The 19,336-nt window shown below is 37.1% G+C and overlaps 1 long non-coding RNA gene across 1 annotated transcript; it reads left to right on the top strand.

The window, feature by feature from the left end:
* Positions 1–3,651: 3,651 nt before the first annotated feature.
* LOC139036684 (uncharacterized) lies at positions 3,652–9,773 on the top strand. Its single transcript, XR_011489514.1, has 2 exons — positions 3,652–3,779; positions 5,151–9,773. It is a non-coding gene; the product is annotated as an uncharacterized lncRNA (long non-coding RNA).
* The last annotated feature ends 9,563 nt before the right edge of the window (positions 9,774–19,336 follow it).

Below are 19,336 nucleotides of genomic sequence, written 5' to 3'. Positions count from 1 at the left end.
CTGGCCTTAGCCCCATTCTCTTTACACTTTTTTCTATGCATTAATTCTATTGAGAAATTCTTCCTAATTGGTTATGAATTTTATTAGTATGTTTAAACTTTTACCAAATGGTTTGAACAGTGTTACTCAAAGTTTACCATCAGAATTACCTTTAAGGTTTTTAAAGCATAGGATATGGCATCCCACCCTCAGTATTAATTTCCTACTGCTTCTATAAGAAATTGCCACAAATGCAGTGATTTACAGCAACATAAATACATTATCTTATCATTATGGAGCTGAGAAATCCAAAAAGAGGTCAGCAGGACTATATTCTTTCTCCCTAGTTCCTGGGAAGAATCTATTTCCTTGATTTTTCCACCTTCTAGAGCACACTCTGACCTTTGCTGCTGTTGTTATATCTCCCTGCACCTTGACCTTTCTGCCTCCCTCTTGTTTGGACTCTTGTGATTACATTAGGACAACTCAGATATAACTAGCACAATATCATTAACTTAATCACATTTGCAAAATCCCTTTTGCCAGGTAAGGTAATATTTGCAGGCTGATGGGAATAAGCTGTAGGTATCTGTGGGGAAAATATAGCAAGTTTCCATGTGATGTTGGTTTGGGAACCGGTGATTGATACACACTGATAAGAACATTGTGTTTTATCACTGCATTATGGAGTGACCTTGAATATGCCAGGTAATCTGTCTGAATTTTATTTCAATAGCCATAAAGAGTGAGGTCAATTAATTGTCTAACCTGCCTTATAGGTTTATAGTAGAAGTTAAAGGATGTTTGTCATGCCACCCTACAGCAGAAAGATATTACTACTACTAATAAGGAAGAAGATCCCATCACACTCTATGAAGGATGATGAAGACATTTGGCAGAGGACAGAACTGATCTAGCCTAGAAAAAATAGCAGATGCTTGCTTCCTTTTCTATTATGGCCAAATATGAGTGAATAAGAGGACACACTCAAGGTACACATCAATTAGCAGCCTAATTGATGACCTCAGGTACAGTAAAAACCAACTTTTGACAGAACAAAAGTTTTTCAAAAAAATGTGTGCATGGACTTTTCCCTTCTGGATCTAAGGACACTTTACTTGGAAACACTTGATTGAAGAACCAAATATCATTAGGCCTTTCCTAGTAACTTTAGGTCTAGAACCACATGGACTATATATCAGGGCACCTGCATCTGTGCATGGTGGCTAGAGGATTTTATTATCAGATATTATCATAGTCAAATCACATCTAGATGGTTTGTCCACACATGTGGGTAGTACTGCTTCCCCCTCTTCCCCCTACCTATTTTCCTTTTGAAAGTAGACTGCAAGAATTATGTCGCTATTAAGAATAAAATACTGAATCATTACAACACACTTTATTTATTTCATCCTCCTGAAAAATCTTTCAATAACATTCAAATAATTGCTTGTTTACTCTTTGGAGAGAACAAGACATTGTATACTATATCCTATACACTAAAACATTTTAGATAGAAAATAATGCAATTGTGTGCTCTCTAAATATGATGAAATAACAGCTAACATTTTTTCTTTAAAATATATGTCACACTTTCTAACACCATACACAAAAATAAACTCAAAATGGATTAAAAATCTAAATGTAAGACCAGAAACTATAAAACTCATAGAGGAAAACATAGGCAAAGCACTCTCTGACATAAATCACAGCAGGATCCTCTATGACCCACCTCCCAGAGTAATGGAAATAAAAGCAAAAATAAACAAATGGAACATAATTAAACTTAAGAGTTTTTGCACAATGAAGGAAACCATCAGCAAGGTGAAAAGACCGCCTTCAGAATGGGAGAAAATAATAGCAAATGAACCAACTGACAGAGAAATAATCTGAAAAATATACAAGCAGCTCCTACAGCTCAATTCCAGAAAAATAAGTGACCCAACCAAAAAATGGGCCAAATAACTAAACATATATTTCTCCAAAGAAGGCATACCGATGGCTAACAAATACATGAAAAGATGCTCAACATCACTCATTATCAGAGAAATGCAAAGTAAAACCACAATGAGGTACCATTTCACACCAGTCAGAATGGCTGCTATTAAAAAGTCTACAAGCAATAAATGCTGGAGAGGGTGTGGAGAAAAGGGAACCCTCTTACACTGTTGGTGGGAATGCAAACTAGTACAGCCACTATGGTGAACAGTGTGGAGATTCCTTAAAAAACTGGGAATAGAACTGCTATATGACCCAGCAACCCCACTGCTGGGCATACACATCGAGGAAACAATAATTGAAAGAGACATGTGTACCCTGATGTTCATTGCAGCACTATTTATAATAGCCAGGACATGGAAGCAACGAAGATGTCCATCGGCAGACTAATCGATAAGAATGCTGTGGTACTTGTACACAATGGAATATCACACAGCTGTTAAAAATAATGCATTTGAATCAGTTCTAATGAGGTGGATGAAAGTGGAGCCTATTATACAGAGTGACGTAAGTCAGAAAGGGAAACACCAATACAGTATATTAACGCATATATATGGAATTTAGAAAGATGGTAATGATGACCCTATATGCGAGACAGCAAAAGAGACACAGATGTAAAGAACAGACTTTTGGACTCTGTGGGAGAAGGTAAGGGTGGGATGATTTCAGAGAATAGCACTGAAACATGTATATTACCATATGTGAAATAGATCACCAGTCCAGGCTTGATGCATGAGATAGGATGCTCAGGGCTGGTGCACTGGGATGACCCTGAGGGATGAGATGGGGAGGGAGGTGGAAAGGGGGTTCAGGGTGGGGGACACATGTACACCCATGGCTGATTCATGTGAATGTATGGCAAAATCCACTACAATATTGCAAAGTAATTAGCCTCCAATTAAAATAAATAAATAAATTAAAAATACATATGCCACCTTTGATCTAAGATGTGAAATAGCTTTGATAATCTGTAGGCCATGATAATTTTCCTTCAACACCATTGTAAAGGATATAGAGAGACAAGCTTTATTGTACCCGTTTTTTAGAAGAGAAAGTGAACCTATAAAAGCTAACTGGAATGACTAGTAGTAGAACTGGGAATAGATTCTGGTTTCATGTTTTACCATGCAAAACATCTGGATCTCTGATTGGCTAGTTTTTATTTCTTCTACTCTTTCTTACTTTGGACAATTATTTTCTAATGATAAATAGTAAAATCCCTTGATAGAGAATTTTTTAAAAGATAGTCAATCTCTCTGAATTCGTTTGTTTCTAAATAATGAAAATGTTGAAGAAAATAATATCTGATTTGATGGACATTTTAAAATACATGAAGGGTTATCTAGGTTCTTGAGATTTAAATAGATCACTTTTAAATCTCAAGAACCTAGCAGATTACTCAGGCATACAGGGGATACACAATAATGTTTATTTAATTAAATTAGAATCTAAGTGAATTTTTTTTCCCAAATCTAAGTTCTTTTGTCTACTGTTTTAGAACAGTAGAGTTCTTTGATGGATGTTACAAGCAGATTAAATCCCTGAGGCAACAGAAAGGGGAACAATTCCAAAGATGAAGCAATACCTCCCTTTGCATGGAGTTGTGTAATCAAAGTGTTAAACAGACTAGTTAACTGGAGTCACATGATGTTTTCTGAGATTTACCAACTTGTCCAAAGAGCAAAACCAGAGTATTTCTAGTAAATAACCTAGAATAATAAAGTTTGGTAAAATCTTCAGAAGGACTTATGTTCCTTGAAGACTGATAAGATCTCCGGAGGTTTACAGCAATCATATTCAAGGTAAAACCAATGGGCTTTAACCGTGGGGTCTCCGAAAATATTCTTTTGTGTTTCTCTTTGCATAAGTTGATGATGTGAGGAAGAAAGTGATGGTGGCTCCATAGAGCATCTAGATTATAGAAGGAGGTAAATCTTAATGACTTTCTAATAGACTAACTGGTTTGTTCACAGATCGTTCTCCCCAAAATCTAATTCAAGTGATTATGGAACAAGTTACTTGGAAATGCCCCATGAGGTGCTGGCTGGTTCTATAGTTACCCATCATTTCCTCTCCCAATATCCTCTCCAAAAGAATAACTAAAACATGAACATGGATTAATTGGTGTAAATATTAATATGTTGATAAAATTATTTTCTCTGAGTTAGTTCTTCAGATAGTATCACACAGGCATCTAAAGAATTAATAGATCTATATAATTATCTGGTGAAATTCTAATAGTCTAAGAATTATTTCTGTTCATCAGAAATGTCAGTATCCATTAAACCTGCATTAGAAACAATTCTATTCTTTTTAATTTGGAGATCCATTAGTGTTTCTTATTACTACTGCAAGTTACATATGTCTGTTGATCATCTATCAGATCTGGTCCCTTAAATCCTTTTCTCACTTCCACTATATAGTCATAATGGATTTGGTTTAGGTCATGCCTGAATGGTCTAGTGGTTTTCTTCACTTTCTTCAATTTCATTCTGAATTTGGCAATAAGGAGCTCATGATCTGAGCCACAGTCAGCTCCCGGTCTTGTTTTTGCTGACTGTATAGAGCTTCTCCATCTTTGGCTGTAAAGAATATAATCAATCTTATTTTGGTGTTGACCATCTGGTGATGTCCATGTGTAGCAGTCTTCTCTTGTGTTGTTGGAAGAGGGTGTTTGCTATGACCAGTGCATTCTCTTGGCAGAACTCTATTAGCCTTTGCTCTGCTTCATTCTGTACTCCAAGGCCAAATTTTCCTGTTACTCCAGGTGTTTCTTGACTTCCTGCTTTTGCATTCAAGTCCCCTATAATGAAAAGGACAACTTTTTTGGGTGTTAGTTCTATGAAGGCCTTGTGGGTCTTCATAGAACTGTTCAACTTGAGCTTCTTCAGCACTCCTGGTTGGGGCATAGACTTGGATTACTATGATATTGAATGGTTTGCCTTGAAAACGAACAGAGATCATCCTGTTGTTTTTGAGATGGCATCCAAGTACTGCACTTTGGACTCTTTTTTGACTATGTTGGCTATTCCATTTCTTCTAAGGGATTCCTGTGCACAGTAGTAGATATAATGGTCATCTGAGTTAAATTCACCCATTCCAGTACATCTCAGTTCGCTGATTCCTAGAATGTTGATGTTCACTCTTGCCATCTCCTGTTTGACCACTTCCAGGTGATGGAATTCCAGTTGAGCTATTTCAAATCCTAAAAGATGATGCTGTGAAAGTGCTACACTCAATAAGCCAGCAAATTTGGAAAACTCAGCAGTGGCCACAGGACTGGAAAATGTCAGTTTTCATTCCAATCCCAAAGAAAGGCAATGCCAAAAATGCTCAAACTACCGCAAAATTTTATCATCTCACATGCTAGTAAAGTAATGCTCAAAATTCTCCAAGCCGGCTTCAGCAATATGTGAACCATGAACATCCAGATATTCAAGTTGGTTTTAGAAAAGGCAGAGGAACCAGAGATCAAATTGCCAACATCTGCTGGATCATCAAAAAAGCAAGAGAGGTCCAGAAAAACATCTATTTCTGCTTTATTGACTATGCCAAAGCCTTTTACTGTGGATCACTATAAACTGTGGGAAATTTTGAAAGAGATGGGAATACCAGACCACCTGGCCTGCCTCTTGAGAAACCTGTGTGCAGGTCAGGAAGCAACAGTTAGAACTGGACATGGAACAACAAACTGGTTCCAAATAGGAAAAGGAGTACATCAAGGCTGTATATTGCCACCCTGCTTATTTAATTTATATGCAGAGTACATCATGAAAAACACTGGGTTGGAGGAAGCACAATGGAATCAAATTTGCTGGGAGAAATATCAATAACCTCAGATATGCAGATTGCACCACCCTTATGGCAGAAAGTGAAGAAGAACTAAAGAACCTCTTGATGAAAGTGAAAGAGGTGAGTGAAAAAGTTGGCTTAAGGCTCAACATTCAGAAAACTATGATCATGGCATCTGGTCCCATCACTTCATGGAAAACAGATGGGGAAACAGTGGAAACAGTGGCCAACTTTATCTTTCTGGGCTCCAAAATCACTGTAGATGGTGACTGCAGCATGAAATTAAAAGATGCTTACTCCTCAGAAGGAAAGTTATGACCAACCTTGACAACATACTAAAAAGCAGAGAGATTACTTTGCCAACAAAGGTCCATCTAGTCAAGTCTATGGTTTTTTCAATAGTCATGTATGGATGTGAGAGTTGGACTATAAAGAAGATTGAGCACAGAAGAATTGATGCTTTTGAACTATGGTGTTGGAGAAGACTCTTGAGAATCCCTTGAACTGCAAGGAGATCCAACCAATCCATCCTAAAGTAGATCAGTCCTGAGTGTTCATTGGTAGGACTGATTTTGAAGCTGAAACTTCAATATTTTGGCCACCTGATGTGAAGAGCTGACTCATTTGAAAAGACCCCAGCGCTGGGAAAGATTGAGGGCAGGAGAAGAATAGGACAGAGGATGAGATGGTTGGATGGCATCACCGATTCAATGGACATGGGTTTGGGTGGGCTCCAGAAGTTGGTGACGGACAGGGAGGCCTGGCATGCTGTGGTTCATGGGGTCGCAAAGAGTCAGGCACGACTGAGTGACTGAACTAAATTTTTGATCCTCTATATACATTACCACTGGCACAATAACAGCCTAATATGCAATTTCAAGGTTTTATTTTTATGTTTTCTCCCTTAGATGAGGAACATGGTGCCTCAAATTCACTGACATTTTCTTGTCTATTTTTCTTGTAACTGCATTCTCTGGCCTCATTTCAGACATATATGATGAGTCTTTTAGTTGATGCATGAGCAAAATTTCATCTATGAAGATGTATATAGGTGCTTGTTTTTCCAAATATACAGCTCAGATCTGCTATTCAGTGTCCTTTATATTGTTTCCTAACTAGTTCTGAAGTGCTATTTCCAAATTAATTGTCAATTCATATAAGATGCCTGATCCCAAATATAATATTCTTTTGATAAAGTGGGTTTACAGCAGATGGATTTTTAAAAGAAAATTTAAACAACTCTATTGACATATGATTACATGCAAAATTCACCTACTTACAGTATACAGTTCTGTGGCTTTCAGTATATAGTGTATTGCAGCCAAACCATTTGTTGAAAAGACTATTGTTTTAAAATTTGTTTTGACACCCTTGTCAGAAATATTTGACCATAAATGTAACAGCTTATTCCTGAGCTCTAATTTCTCTTCCACTAATCTGTATATCTATCTTTATGCCACTCACACACTGTTTTCATTACTGTAGCTTTGTGGTAAGTTTTGAAATCAGGGAATGTGACACTTTAGCATATGGAGTTTTCAAGAGATTTCACCTACAAGTCCAATTAATAACAAAGAGATAAAATCAGGGGAAAGTTGACATTCAAGTCATCTTAAAGAAAAAGGGTAAATAAAAAAGCAAATGGATAGAACGAGATGGCAGAAAAGTAGGTGGGTGTGGAGTTACCTCTCTCTCCAAGGATACATCAGGAATACACCTTCAGACACAGACGTGCTTGCAGAACACCAGCTGAGAGTGGGCAGGAGTGCCTGCCCAATTGAAAAGAATATATAGAACCATGAATAACTTGGTAGGATGCAGGAACTAGCGGGAAAAAACAGGAGGGTTGGTAGGACTGCCTACTAACTACACCTTGCCCTCAGTGGGTGGAGGAACTGAAGCAAGGGTCCAATCCTCACATCGGGGCAATTGTCTGGGTCAAAGGAGAAACATTTGATACTGAGTGAAGCAGCTGATCTGTGACAGTCTAAACTGAATGAGAATCAGATAATCCTTGCCACAGCCATACATACCCCCAAACGGAGACGCAGGTCCCCTAGAAGGTGCAACAACTGGGAGCTGGAGTATAGGGATTGTAGAGCAATCTCAGGGCAAGGGCTGCTGTTGACTACTAGGGGATGGACCAAGGGGACATGAGGGTGAACATTTTGGTGGGAAATGCCTGTGGAAGAAAGCCAGGCAGCCATGGAAGCAAGACGATACTGCTGAGTCATGTGAAGGGGTGGAGCCATCACCGTAGCCTCTCTCTCCCCATACAGCAGCACCAGCAGCTGAACAAAAGAGAGGGTGGCCCATCAAATGCCTGAGGTATGTAACAACAGATTAACACCCACCCAGGGTGCCTATTTAAGTGCCTGGTGTGCTGAACAACAGAGAAGGACCCCAGGAAAGGGAGACCTCTAAGTGCCTGAATGGGCAGAGCAATGGAGAAAGACTAGCCAAAGAGGCCTTCTGATCACCAGCTGTCAGAGGCTTGAGAAAAGACTCTGATAGGGCCCTAACTCCTGCAACTGAGGCAGTCCATGTCCCTGCACATTTGGTGCCTCCAGGGTCCCTGTGACCCAAGCAGTTGTACCACCTTGATGCTCAACATTCACTGGGGCAGAACTGCCACAGGCAAAAAAAGCCTTGCATCTATGCACACGGAGTCACTTCAGTCATGTCCAATTCTTTGAAACCCTGTAGACTGTGGCCTGCCAGGCTTCTCTGTCGGGGGTGGAGGGATGGGGTGGGGTTCGCTAGGCAAGAATCTTGCAGTGGGTTGCCATACCCTTCTAGAGCACTATACTTCCTGTTGCTCTAGCTGCTAGAGCAGCTGCTAACTCCCGTGAGTACCTGGTGCTGCCAGAATCCCTGCGACCCAAGCAACTGCACCACCTACACCCATGGCACTCACTGCGGCGTTCCTTCAGGGAAGTCTCAGCAGCAAATCCCAGTGGATGACTCACATGCATAGGTGGAGATAAAACCACAATTGAAACCCAGGGGCAGTGTGACTAAGGAAGAAGACTCAAAACCTTTCCACCAGTTGTAGAAGTTGAAGATTAAATTCACACAATCAACTAGGCAGACTCTGTGTCTGTGGAAAATATAAAAGGACATTAAGATCTCCCACAAAAGAAAACACACTAGTTTTGACAACTGTGGACATTGGAGATAAGAACACACAGGAAAAGGACCAGATTAGAGTTTGAGCTGCTCCCACAACAGGTCCAGAAACCAGTGCAGTTTTGGAGGCCATCCTAGGGAGGCAAGGTAGACTGTGACTTCCAGCAAGGGAAAGGGCACCATCAACAGAAACTCAAGAAAAAACATTTATTATTCATATATTTTGACTTGTTCTGCAGTTTCTTTTGGATTTTTTTTGTTTGTTTGTTTGTTTTCCTTTAAAGTTTGTTTTTCCCATTCTCCTCCTTCTTCTGTTGTAGTTGTCAATTTTATTAGCACTATGAAATCTATTTAAGCTTGTGAGTTTTTTTTCAATCACAATTTATATTTATGTTATAAATTTCTGCTCCTACATTGGTCTTTTGCACTTCTGTAGAGTTTTCCCTTTTCCCCCCTCTTTTTTAATTTAAAGTTTTTAAACTTATTGTTATTTTTTGTGCATTTCTTGCTTTGTTCACTTTTCCTAGTGTTCTTTCCCCCTTGCAGTTAGTATTTAATATACATAAATCTTCTTTATTGACCTCTATTTATCTTTGCATTTCTATTCTTTCTTATTTTTTTCTTTCTTTCCTTTCTTTTTCTCACCATATTTGTTAGTTTTGTTTTCATTGCTTTATTTATTTCCCAGTTGGTACCTTGGTTTATTTTTGTTTTCCAATTTATGCTCTAGTTAGTTTTGTTCTTAATTGGTAGATATAAAGTTTGGTTTCCTTTATACACCAGGTCAATCTATTGTACTTTATTTTTGTTGGGCTGTTTTGATTTTGCTTATGGGTGTATATGTATGTGAGTATATTAAATTATTTTAATTGTTATTTGCCTGATTTTGTAATTGCCAATTGTTTGCAGTTTGTCTTTTGTTCTCATTTGGGGGTATTTGTTTTAATTCCATTTAATACCATAATAAACCACCTGTGGAATCTCCTTTTCTGGCCAGAGATCAAGCCCTGAGCCTTTGGACTAGGAGTGCAGACTCCAAGATCCTAGACTACCAGACCACTCCTAACCCTATGGAATATCAAATAGTGAGAACTCCCACAAAGGCAATCACTTGTATACAAGACCTGGCATCACCCAACTACCAGTAGCACCCTGTGCAGGATGCCTCATCAAACACCAAGCAAGACAGAAATAAAAACACAATCATGAGCAATAGGATTACCACCTCACTCGGCCATGGCAATCAGAGGGGAAAAACAAAAAAACAAAAACACCTCACCTCCTCCCACCAGAAAGCAAGAAAATGTTGCACCCTCCAGGAACCTTACACAAACCATTGAACCAAACTTACAAGGACAGAAACCAAAAGAAAGAAAGAATTCAACCTTGAAGCCTGGAAAAAGGAGACCTCAAGCACAGTAAGTTAAAAAAAAAAAAAAGTAATGAAAAGGCAGAGAAATACTGCACAAATGAAGGCACAAACTAGAAACACCCAAGTCCAAATAAATAAAGAAGAACTAGGCAAGTACCTGAAAAGAAATTCAGAATAATGATAGTAAGGATAATCCAAAACCTTGATAATAAAATGTAGAAAATGCAAGAATCAATTAAAAAGACCTAGAAGAATGAAAGAATAAACATACAGAGACCACCAGCACAATTACTGAATTTAAAAATACTCTAGAAGAAATCAATAGAATTTCTCAACCAGAAGAACAAATCAGTGAGCTGGAAGATAAAGTGGTGGAAACAGCTGCTGAAGAACAGGATAAAATAAAAATAATGAAAAGAACAGAGGATAGACTCAAAGACCTCTAGAACAATATTAAACATACCAATATCTGAAATATAGGGGTCCCAGAAGAAGAAGAGAAAAAGAAAGAGTATGAAAAAAAATTTTTGAAGAGATTATAGTTGAAAATTTCCCCAGCATGAAAAGGAAATAGTCAATCAATTCCAAGAGGTACAAAGAGCCCCGTATAGGGTAAACCCAAAGAGAAACATGCCACGACACTTGCTAATCAAACTAACAAAGAGTAAACACAAAGAAAGACTATTAAACACAGCAAGAGAAAAGCAATAAGTAACATAGAAGGGAAACCCACACTTTTAACAGCTGATTTTTCAGCAGAAACTCTGCACGCCAGAAGGGAATGGCAGGGTATATTTAAAGTACTGAAAGGGAAAAATCAACAACCAGATTACTCTGCCTGGCAAGGATCTCATTCAATAATTGATGGAGAAATCAAAAGTTTTACAGACAAGCAAAAGTTAAGAGAATTCAGTACCACCCAACCAGCTTTACAACAAATGTTAAAATGAGTTATATAGTCAGGAAATACAAGAGAAGAAAAAGATCTACAAAAACAACTAAGAAAATGGCAATAGGAACATATATATTAATAAATAGATATATATATCAATAAATAAATATATATATCAATATATATATATATATATCAATAATTACTTTAAATGTATATGGATTAAATGCCCCACACAAAAGATACAGACTGGCTGAGTGGATACAAAAACAAGAACCATATATATTCTGTCTACAAGAAATCCACTTCAGACCTAAAGACACATATAGACTGAAAGTGAGAGGATGGAAAAATATATTCCATGCAAATGGAAAGCAAAAGAAAGCTGGGGTAGCAATCCTCATGTCAGACAAAATAGGCCTTAAAATAAAAAAAAATATATTACAAGAGATAAGGACTATACATAATGATCAAAGGATCAATCCAAGAGGAAGACAAAACAATTGTAAATACCTATGCAGACAATATAGGAGTACCTCAACACATAAGACAAACACTAACAGACATGAAAGGAGAAATTAACAGTAGCACAATAACAGTAGGAGAGCTTAACACCATATTTACACCAATTAGCAGGTCATCAAAACAGAACATTGATAAGGAAACACATCTTAAATGACACATTAGACCAGATGGGTCTCATTGATATCTTCAGGACTTTCCATCCAAATTCAGAAGAATACATCTTCTTCTCAGGTGCACATGGAACATTCTCCAGAATAGACCACGTCTTGGGTCACAAATCAGTAAATTTAAGAAAATTGAAATTATAATCAAGCATCTTTTCTGACCACAATGCTATGAGAGTAGATATCAGTTACAAGAAAAAGGAAAAAAAAAAAAAGCCTGTAAAAAACACAAACACATATAGATTAAACAATGTGTTTCTTAATAGCGAACAGTTACTGAGGAAATCAAAAGGGAAATCAAAAAAATTCTAGAAACAAATGGCAATGAAAACAAGACAACTCAAAACTTATGGGATGCAGCAAAAGCAGTTCTAAGAGGAAAGTTTATAGCAATACAAATCTACCTCAAGAAAGAAGAAAAATATCGAATAGACAACCTAACTTTACACCTAAAAGAGCTGGAAAAAGAAGAACAAATAAATCCCAAAATTAGCAAAAGGAAAGAAACCATAAAGATCAGAGAATGAAATAAACAACATTAAAGATTAATAAAACCAAATGCTGACTCTTTGAGAAGATAAAAAAATTGACAAACATTTAGACAGAACTATCATGAAAAAAAAGGAGAAGAATCAAGTCAATAAAATTAGAAACAGAAAAGGAGAGGTCACAACAGATAATGCAGAAATACAAAGGATTATAAGAGATTATTATCAGCAAATATATGGCAATAAAATAGTTAACCTGGAAGAAATGAACAGATTCTTAGAATAGTTCAATTTTCCAAGGCTGGACCAGGAAGAAATAGAAATTATGAACAAGACCTGCAGTCCCTGGGTTGAGAAGATCTCCTGAAGAAGGGAAAGACTACCCACTCCAGTATTCTGCCCTGGAGAATTTAATGGACTATATAATCCATGGGGTTGAAAACAGTTGTATACAACTGAGTGACTTTTACTTTCACTTCAATTGCAAGCACTGAAATGGGAACTGTGATCAAAAATCTCCCCCACACCACCCCCAAAAAGAAACCCAGGACCAAATGGCTTCACAGGTGAATTTCATCAAACATCTAGAGAAGAGCTAATGCCTAGCCTTCTAAAAAATTGCAGGGGAAGGAACACTTCCAAACTCATTCTACAAGGCTGCCATCACCCTGATACCAAAACCAGACAAAGACAACACACACACACAAAAGAAAACTACTGGCCAATATCATTGATGAACATAGATGCAAATAACTTCAACAAAATTCTAGCTAAGAGAATTCAACAACCCATTAGAAAGTTCATATACCATGATCAAGTTGGGTTTATTCCAGGGATGCAAGGATTCTTCAATATATACAATCAATTCATGTGATATACCATATTAACAAATTTAAAGATAAAACCATATGACAATCTTAATAGATGCAGAGAAAGCCTTTGACAAAATTCAGCACTCATTTATGATTAAAACTCTTCAAAAATGGGCATAGGAGTCAACATAGTAAAGGCCATATATGATAAGCCCACAGTAAACATTATTCTCAGTGGTGAAAAACTGAAAGCATTCCCCCTAAGATCAGGAACAAGACAAGTGTGTGCATTCTCACACTATTATTGAACATAGTTCTGGAAGTTCTAGCTACAGAAATCAGAGAAGAAACAGAAATAAAAGGAATCCAGATCAGAAAAGAAGAAGTAAAGCTCTCACTGTTTGCTGATGACATGATACTGTACATAGAAAACCCTAAAGATACTATCAGAAAATTACTAGAACTAATCAGTGAGTTTAGTAAAGTTGCAGGATACAAAATTAATACACAGAAATCACTTGCATTCCTATATACTAACAATTAAAAATCAGAAAGATTTTTAAGGAATCGATTAATCAAACTAAGGAATCAATCCCATTCACCATTGCAACAAAAAGAATTAAATATCTAGAAGTGAGTCTACCTAAGAAGATGAAAGAACTGTATACAGAAAATTATGTTATACTGATGAAAGAAATCAAAGGCGACTTAAACAGAAGAAGAGATAGTCCACATTCTTAGGTAGGAAGAATCAATATTGTGAAATTGACTATACTACCAAATGCAATCTACAGATTCAAATATGATCACTATCAAATTACCAATGGCATTTTCCCATGGAACTAGGAAAAATTTCACAATTCATATTGAAACACAAAGACCCTGAATAGTCAAAGAAATCTTGAAAAAGAAGATTGGAGCTGGAGGAGCCAACATTCCTGACTTCAGATTATACTACAAAGCTACAGTCATCAAGACAGTATGATACTGGCACAAAAAACAGAAATAAAGACCAATGGAAAAAGATAGAAATCCCAGAAATAAACCCATGCACCTATGGGTTCCTTATTTTTGACAAAGGAGGCAAGACTATACAATGGGGCAAAGACAGCCTCTTCAATAAATGGGGCTGGGAAAACTGAATAGCTATATGTAAAAGAATTAAATTAGAACATTTCTTAACACCATACAAAAAGATAAACTCAAAATGGATTAAAGACCTAAATGTAGGACCAGAAACTATGAAACTCTTAGAGGAAAACACAGACAGAACACTCAGTGATATAAATCAAAGCAAGATCCTCTATGAACCACCCCCTAGAGTAATGGAAATAAAAGGAAAAGTAAACAAGTGGGACCTGATTAAACATAAAAGATTTTGCAAGCAAAGGAAACTATAATCAAGGTGAAAAGACAACCTGCAGAATTGGAGAAATAATAACAAATGGAACAAGTTACAAAAGATTAATTTCCAAAATATACAAATAACTCATACAACTCTATCAGAAAAGCAAAAAATGTACAGTCAAAAAGTGCAAAAAAAGACCTAAACAGACATTTCTATGAAGAAGACATACAGATGGCTAACTAACAGATGAAAAGATGTTCAACACCACCCATTATTAGAGAAATGCAAATCAAAACTACAATGAGCTATCACCGCCCACAGGTCAGAATGGCCATCATCAAAAACTCTACCATCAGTAAATGCTGGAGAGGTTGTGGAGAAAAGGGAACCCTCTTGCACTGTTGGTGGGAATGTAAATTGATACAGCCACTATGGAAGACGGAATGGAGATTCCTTAAAAGCCTAGGAATAAAATCATCATATGACCCAACAATCCCACTCCTAGGCATATACCCTGAGGAAACCAAAACTTAAAAACACATGTACCCCAATGTTCACTGCAGCACTATTTCAATAGCTAGAATATGGATGTCCATTGACAGATGAATGGATAAAGAAGCTGTGGTACATATACACAATGTAACATTTCTCAACCATAAAAAGGAATGCATTTGAGTCTGTTCTAATGAGGTGGATGAACCTAGAACAAATTATACAGAGTGAAGTAAGTCAGAAAGAGAAAGAGACATATCGTATACTAGTGCACATATTGGAGAAGGCAATTGTACCCCGCTCCAGTGTTGTTGCCTGGAGAATCCCAGGGATGGGGGAGCCTGGTGCGCTGCCGTCTATGGGGTCGCACAGAGTCAGACACGACTGAAGCGACTTCAGCAGCAGCAGCAGCAGCACATATATATGGAATATAGAAAGACAGTACTCATGAATTTATTTACAAGGCAGTAATGGAGAAACAGACATAGAGAATAGACTTATGGTCACAGGGAGAGGGGAGGAGAGGATGAGATGTATGGAGAGAGTAATATGGAAACTTACATTACCATATGTAAAATAGATAGCCAAAGGGTATTTGCTATATATCTCAAGAAACTCAAACAAGGGCTCTGTATCAACCTAGAGGGATGGGATGGGGAGGAAGATGGGAGGGAGGTTCAACAGGGAGGGGACATATATACACCTTTGGCTGATTCATGTTGATGTTTGACAGGAAACAAAAAAATTCTGTAAAGCAATTATCCTTCAGTTAAGAAGTAAATAGATTTAAATATTTTTTAAAAAAGCAAACAAAAAAATGTATGCTGACTCTTAGACAGTTCACTTATACAAAAAGAAGTTTCCTGTGGAGTCCTGGAAATAAAAAAAAGATGCTCTCTGGCCATTGTTTTGCTTTTTCCTATACCTTGTACTGAGCATTTATGGGGGCAGATTTCTAAGCTACACTGTTTTTCAAGTTTGCATGGTGTCACATTTTGACTAGACTTCATTACCACAAAAAAAATGTCCCAAACTGCATATTTTAGAAATATACTCATTAAGCTTATGACTTTACAACTTGGACCAGCTGTCCTATAAACTTTCTCTTTATTACCCACAAATGAAAAAGTGATTTTAACATTTTGATCATCAAATCAAAGAGAAAATAGTTTTCTTGTTGTATCTATTCCCCACATGGATGATCTACTATTTTGGATATATAATGATGCAAATATTGGAGAATGTTTCATATATCTTCATGCTTAGTACCACTATCAAAATATGTTTTAGTGGAAGGAACAAGACATATGGATGATATGTAAAAATATAACCTAACTCTAGATATTCTAAAAATAATTTTCCTCAATAATTTGTCCTTAAGGTGTCTCATCCATGTATTGTTATTACACAATACCTGATGTCTTAGTTCTAGGGTTCCCATTAGGAATTTACACATCTAGTCTCACAAGGATTATGTATTATTTGATGGTGTGAGGCACAGTAACCTGTTATTGTCATTGGAACATGAATAGAACTTTGTGTGACAGTTGGCATTAAGCCTATGGTCTATTATTTTCTTTTTCAAGATATTGTCCAGATGCCATAAAATAATTAACAGAAGCTGGGAATCTGCTTTGAAAGGTATATCCCTGCCATTTCTATGGAAACAATAAAATTATCAGTGGAAAACCTTTAGTAATGAATAAAGTTAAGTCACAGATACTGTGTTAGTGTTTGAAAACTTTTAAAAACTTAAAAGAAAAAAATTGTTCTGCTTTCTGGACTTGTAGATTCTTTCTATCTTCAAGAAGGGTGTGTGCAGGTTTCTGAGTAGAGGAATCAGAGCCCTTTCATATGTACACTTCGAACCACAGTTGACATGTTTCTCCTTTCTACTGAGCACTAAGGTCTGTGTTCTTGAGATGCCCATTGATTGTGAAGATTAGCCTCAAGCAAGCTAAAATTTAATATAATGTGATAGGTCAATTATATCTCAATAAAAATAGAAAGCAAGAGAGCAACAACTTGGATAAATATGGTTGAGTTTTATAGGACATATTCTGTCAAATAATCTATGTTTTATTCCAACTAAAAAGTATGGGGTAAACTATTGCTTACATGTTACCTGATGACACTGTCACATAAAGATTTTCTATTTCTTTCTTTGATTTTAATACAATATATCAAACTAGAGCATTTTTCAACCCAAAAAGTAATTCAAGTCACTGAGCGTAAAGTATAAAAGAGTTTAATAACAAAAGCAGAAGGAAAAGCAGTTCAGGACCCAGAAACATTGGTATCACCTGGAAGATTGTTAGAAAGTCCCCATCTCTGGTATCATTTCAGACCTAGTCAATTGGAATTTGTCTTTCAACAAGATTCTCAGATGAGTCACATGGACACAAAAGTAGAAAAACCAATGTACAAAGAAAGTTGAGTTCTCTTTATTCTCTTAGAGAAAAATCCCTTCAGTGGTAAAATGGGGACAGTGGACCAGTTGTCCCACAGCATTTTCTCCTCTGCTCCTAGTCCCTGCTATCTTAGATCTAGTCTTGAATACCTTCTATAAGCTTTTTCTGGGAAACTAATTTCTTAAATCTCGATGGAATTGTACATTTTTTAGTCCTATGAGATTCTGTTGTTATCTAGTTTTAAATGCGTATTATATGTTTTTTGACTTCTTAAATATTTCAGTGTCTCTGTTTCTCAGGCTTTTTCTTTATTATTTTTTTTCCTATAATATTGTGATATTTGGGAAAGAAGAAACACTATGCAGGAGAGCTGAGAAATCATATGGAATAGGCACTCTCCTAAATAACTCTTTAAAATATTGTAAACAATTACTGGTTCCAAATAGGAAAAGGAGTACGTCAAGGTTGTATATTGTCACTCTGCTTATTTAACTTATATGCAGAGTGCATCATGAGAAATGCTGGGCTGGATGAAGCACAAGCTGGAATCAAGATTGCCGGGAGATATATCAATACTCTCAGATATTCAGATGACACCACCCTTATGGCAGAAAGTGAAGAGGAACTAAAGAGCCTCTTGATGAAAGTGAAAGAGGAGAGTGAAAAAGTTGGCTTAAAGCTCAACATTCAGAAAACTAAGATCATGGCATCTGGTCCCATCACTTCATGGGAAATAGAAGGGGAAACAGTGGAAACAGTATCAGACTATTTTTTTTGGGCCAAAATCACTGCAGATGGTGATTGCAGCCATGAAATTAAAAGATCCTTATTTCTTGGAAGGAAAGTTATGACCAACCTAGATAGCATATTAAAAAGCAGAGACATTACTTTGCCAACAAAGGTCCATCTAGTCAAGGCTATGGTTTTTCCAGTGGTCATGTATGGATGTGAGAGTTGGACTGTGAAGAAAGCTGAGCGCCGAAAAATTGATGCTTTTGAACTATGGTGTTGGAGAAGACTCTTGAGAGTCCTTGGACTGCAAGGAGATTGAACCAGTTCTTCCTAAAAGTGATCAGTCCTGGGTGTTCATTGGAAGGACTGATGTTGAAGCTGAAACTCCAATACTTTGGCCACTTGATGTGAAGAGTTGACTCATTGGAAAAGACCCTGATGCTGGGAAGGATTGGGAGCAGGAGGAGAAGGGGACGACAGAGGATGAAATGGCTGGAAGGCATCACAACTAGATGGACATGAGTTTGAGTAAACTCCAGGAGTCTGTGATGGACAGGGAGGCCTGGCACGCTGAGATTCATGGGGTCACAAAAAGTCGGACACTACTGAGTGACTGAACTGTATGGAAACAATTAATGATGTTAATTATTATTTAATAATAATTCAGAGAAGGCTAATGAAGTGAATAATGTTCTCTTTCAGTTTCTAAACCAAAAATTTTAGAATTATGAATTTTACCCTGTCAACTCACATTCTTTTGTTGTTTTTAAATTTTAAATTTATTTACTTTTAATTGAAGGATAATTGCTTTACAGAATTGTGTTAGTTTCTGCCAAACATCAACATGAGTCAGCCATAGCTATACATGTGCCCCTTCCCTCTTGAACCTCCCTCCCTTGTTGTTGTTTTTTGATTGCTAAGTCATGTATGATTCTTTTGTGACCCCATGGACTATAGCCCACCCTCCAGGCTCCTCTATCCATAGGATTTCCCAGGCAAGAATATTGAAGAGAGTTACCATTTCTTTCTCCAGGGGATCTTCCCAACCCAGGTATCAAACCTGCATCTCCTGTGTTGGCAGGTGTAATTTTTACCACTGAGCCACCCAGGAAGTCCTGTCAACCCATATATAAATAATAAATTTGCAAAAGTGTCAGTTGCATTGAATTCATACTAAAGTTCTCTTTAGAAGACAGTGATAT

This window comes from Odocoileus virginianus, chromosome 9, assembly GCF_023699985.2.
Source record: "Odocoileus virginianus isolate 20LAN1187 ecotype Illinois chromosome 9, Ovbor_1.2, whole genome shotgun sequence".
In the NCBI taxonomy this organism is placed as follows: domain Eukaryota; kingdom Metazoa; phylum Chordata; class Mammalia; order Artiodactyla; family Cervidae; genus Odocoileus; species Odocoileus virginianus.
This window is presented reverse-complemented; position numbering and strand designations above follow the sequence as displayed.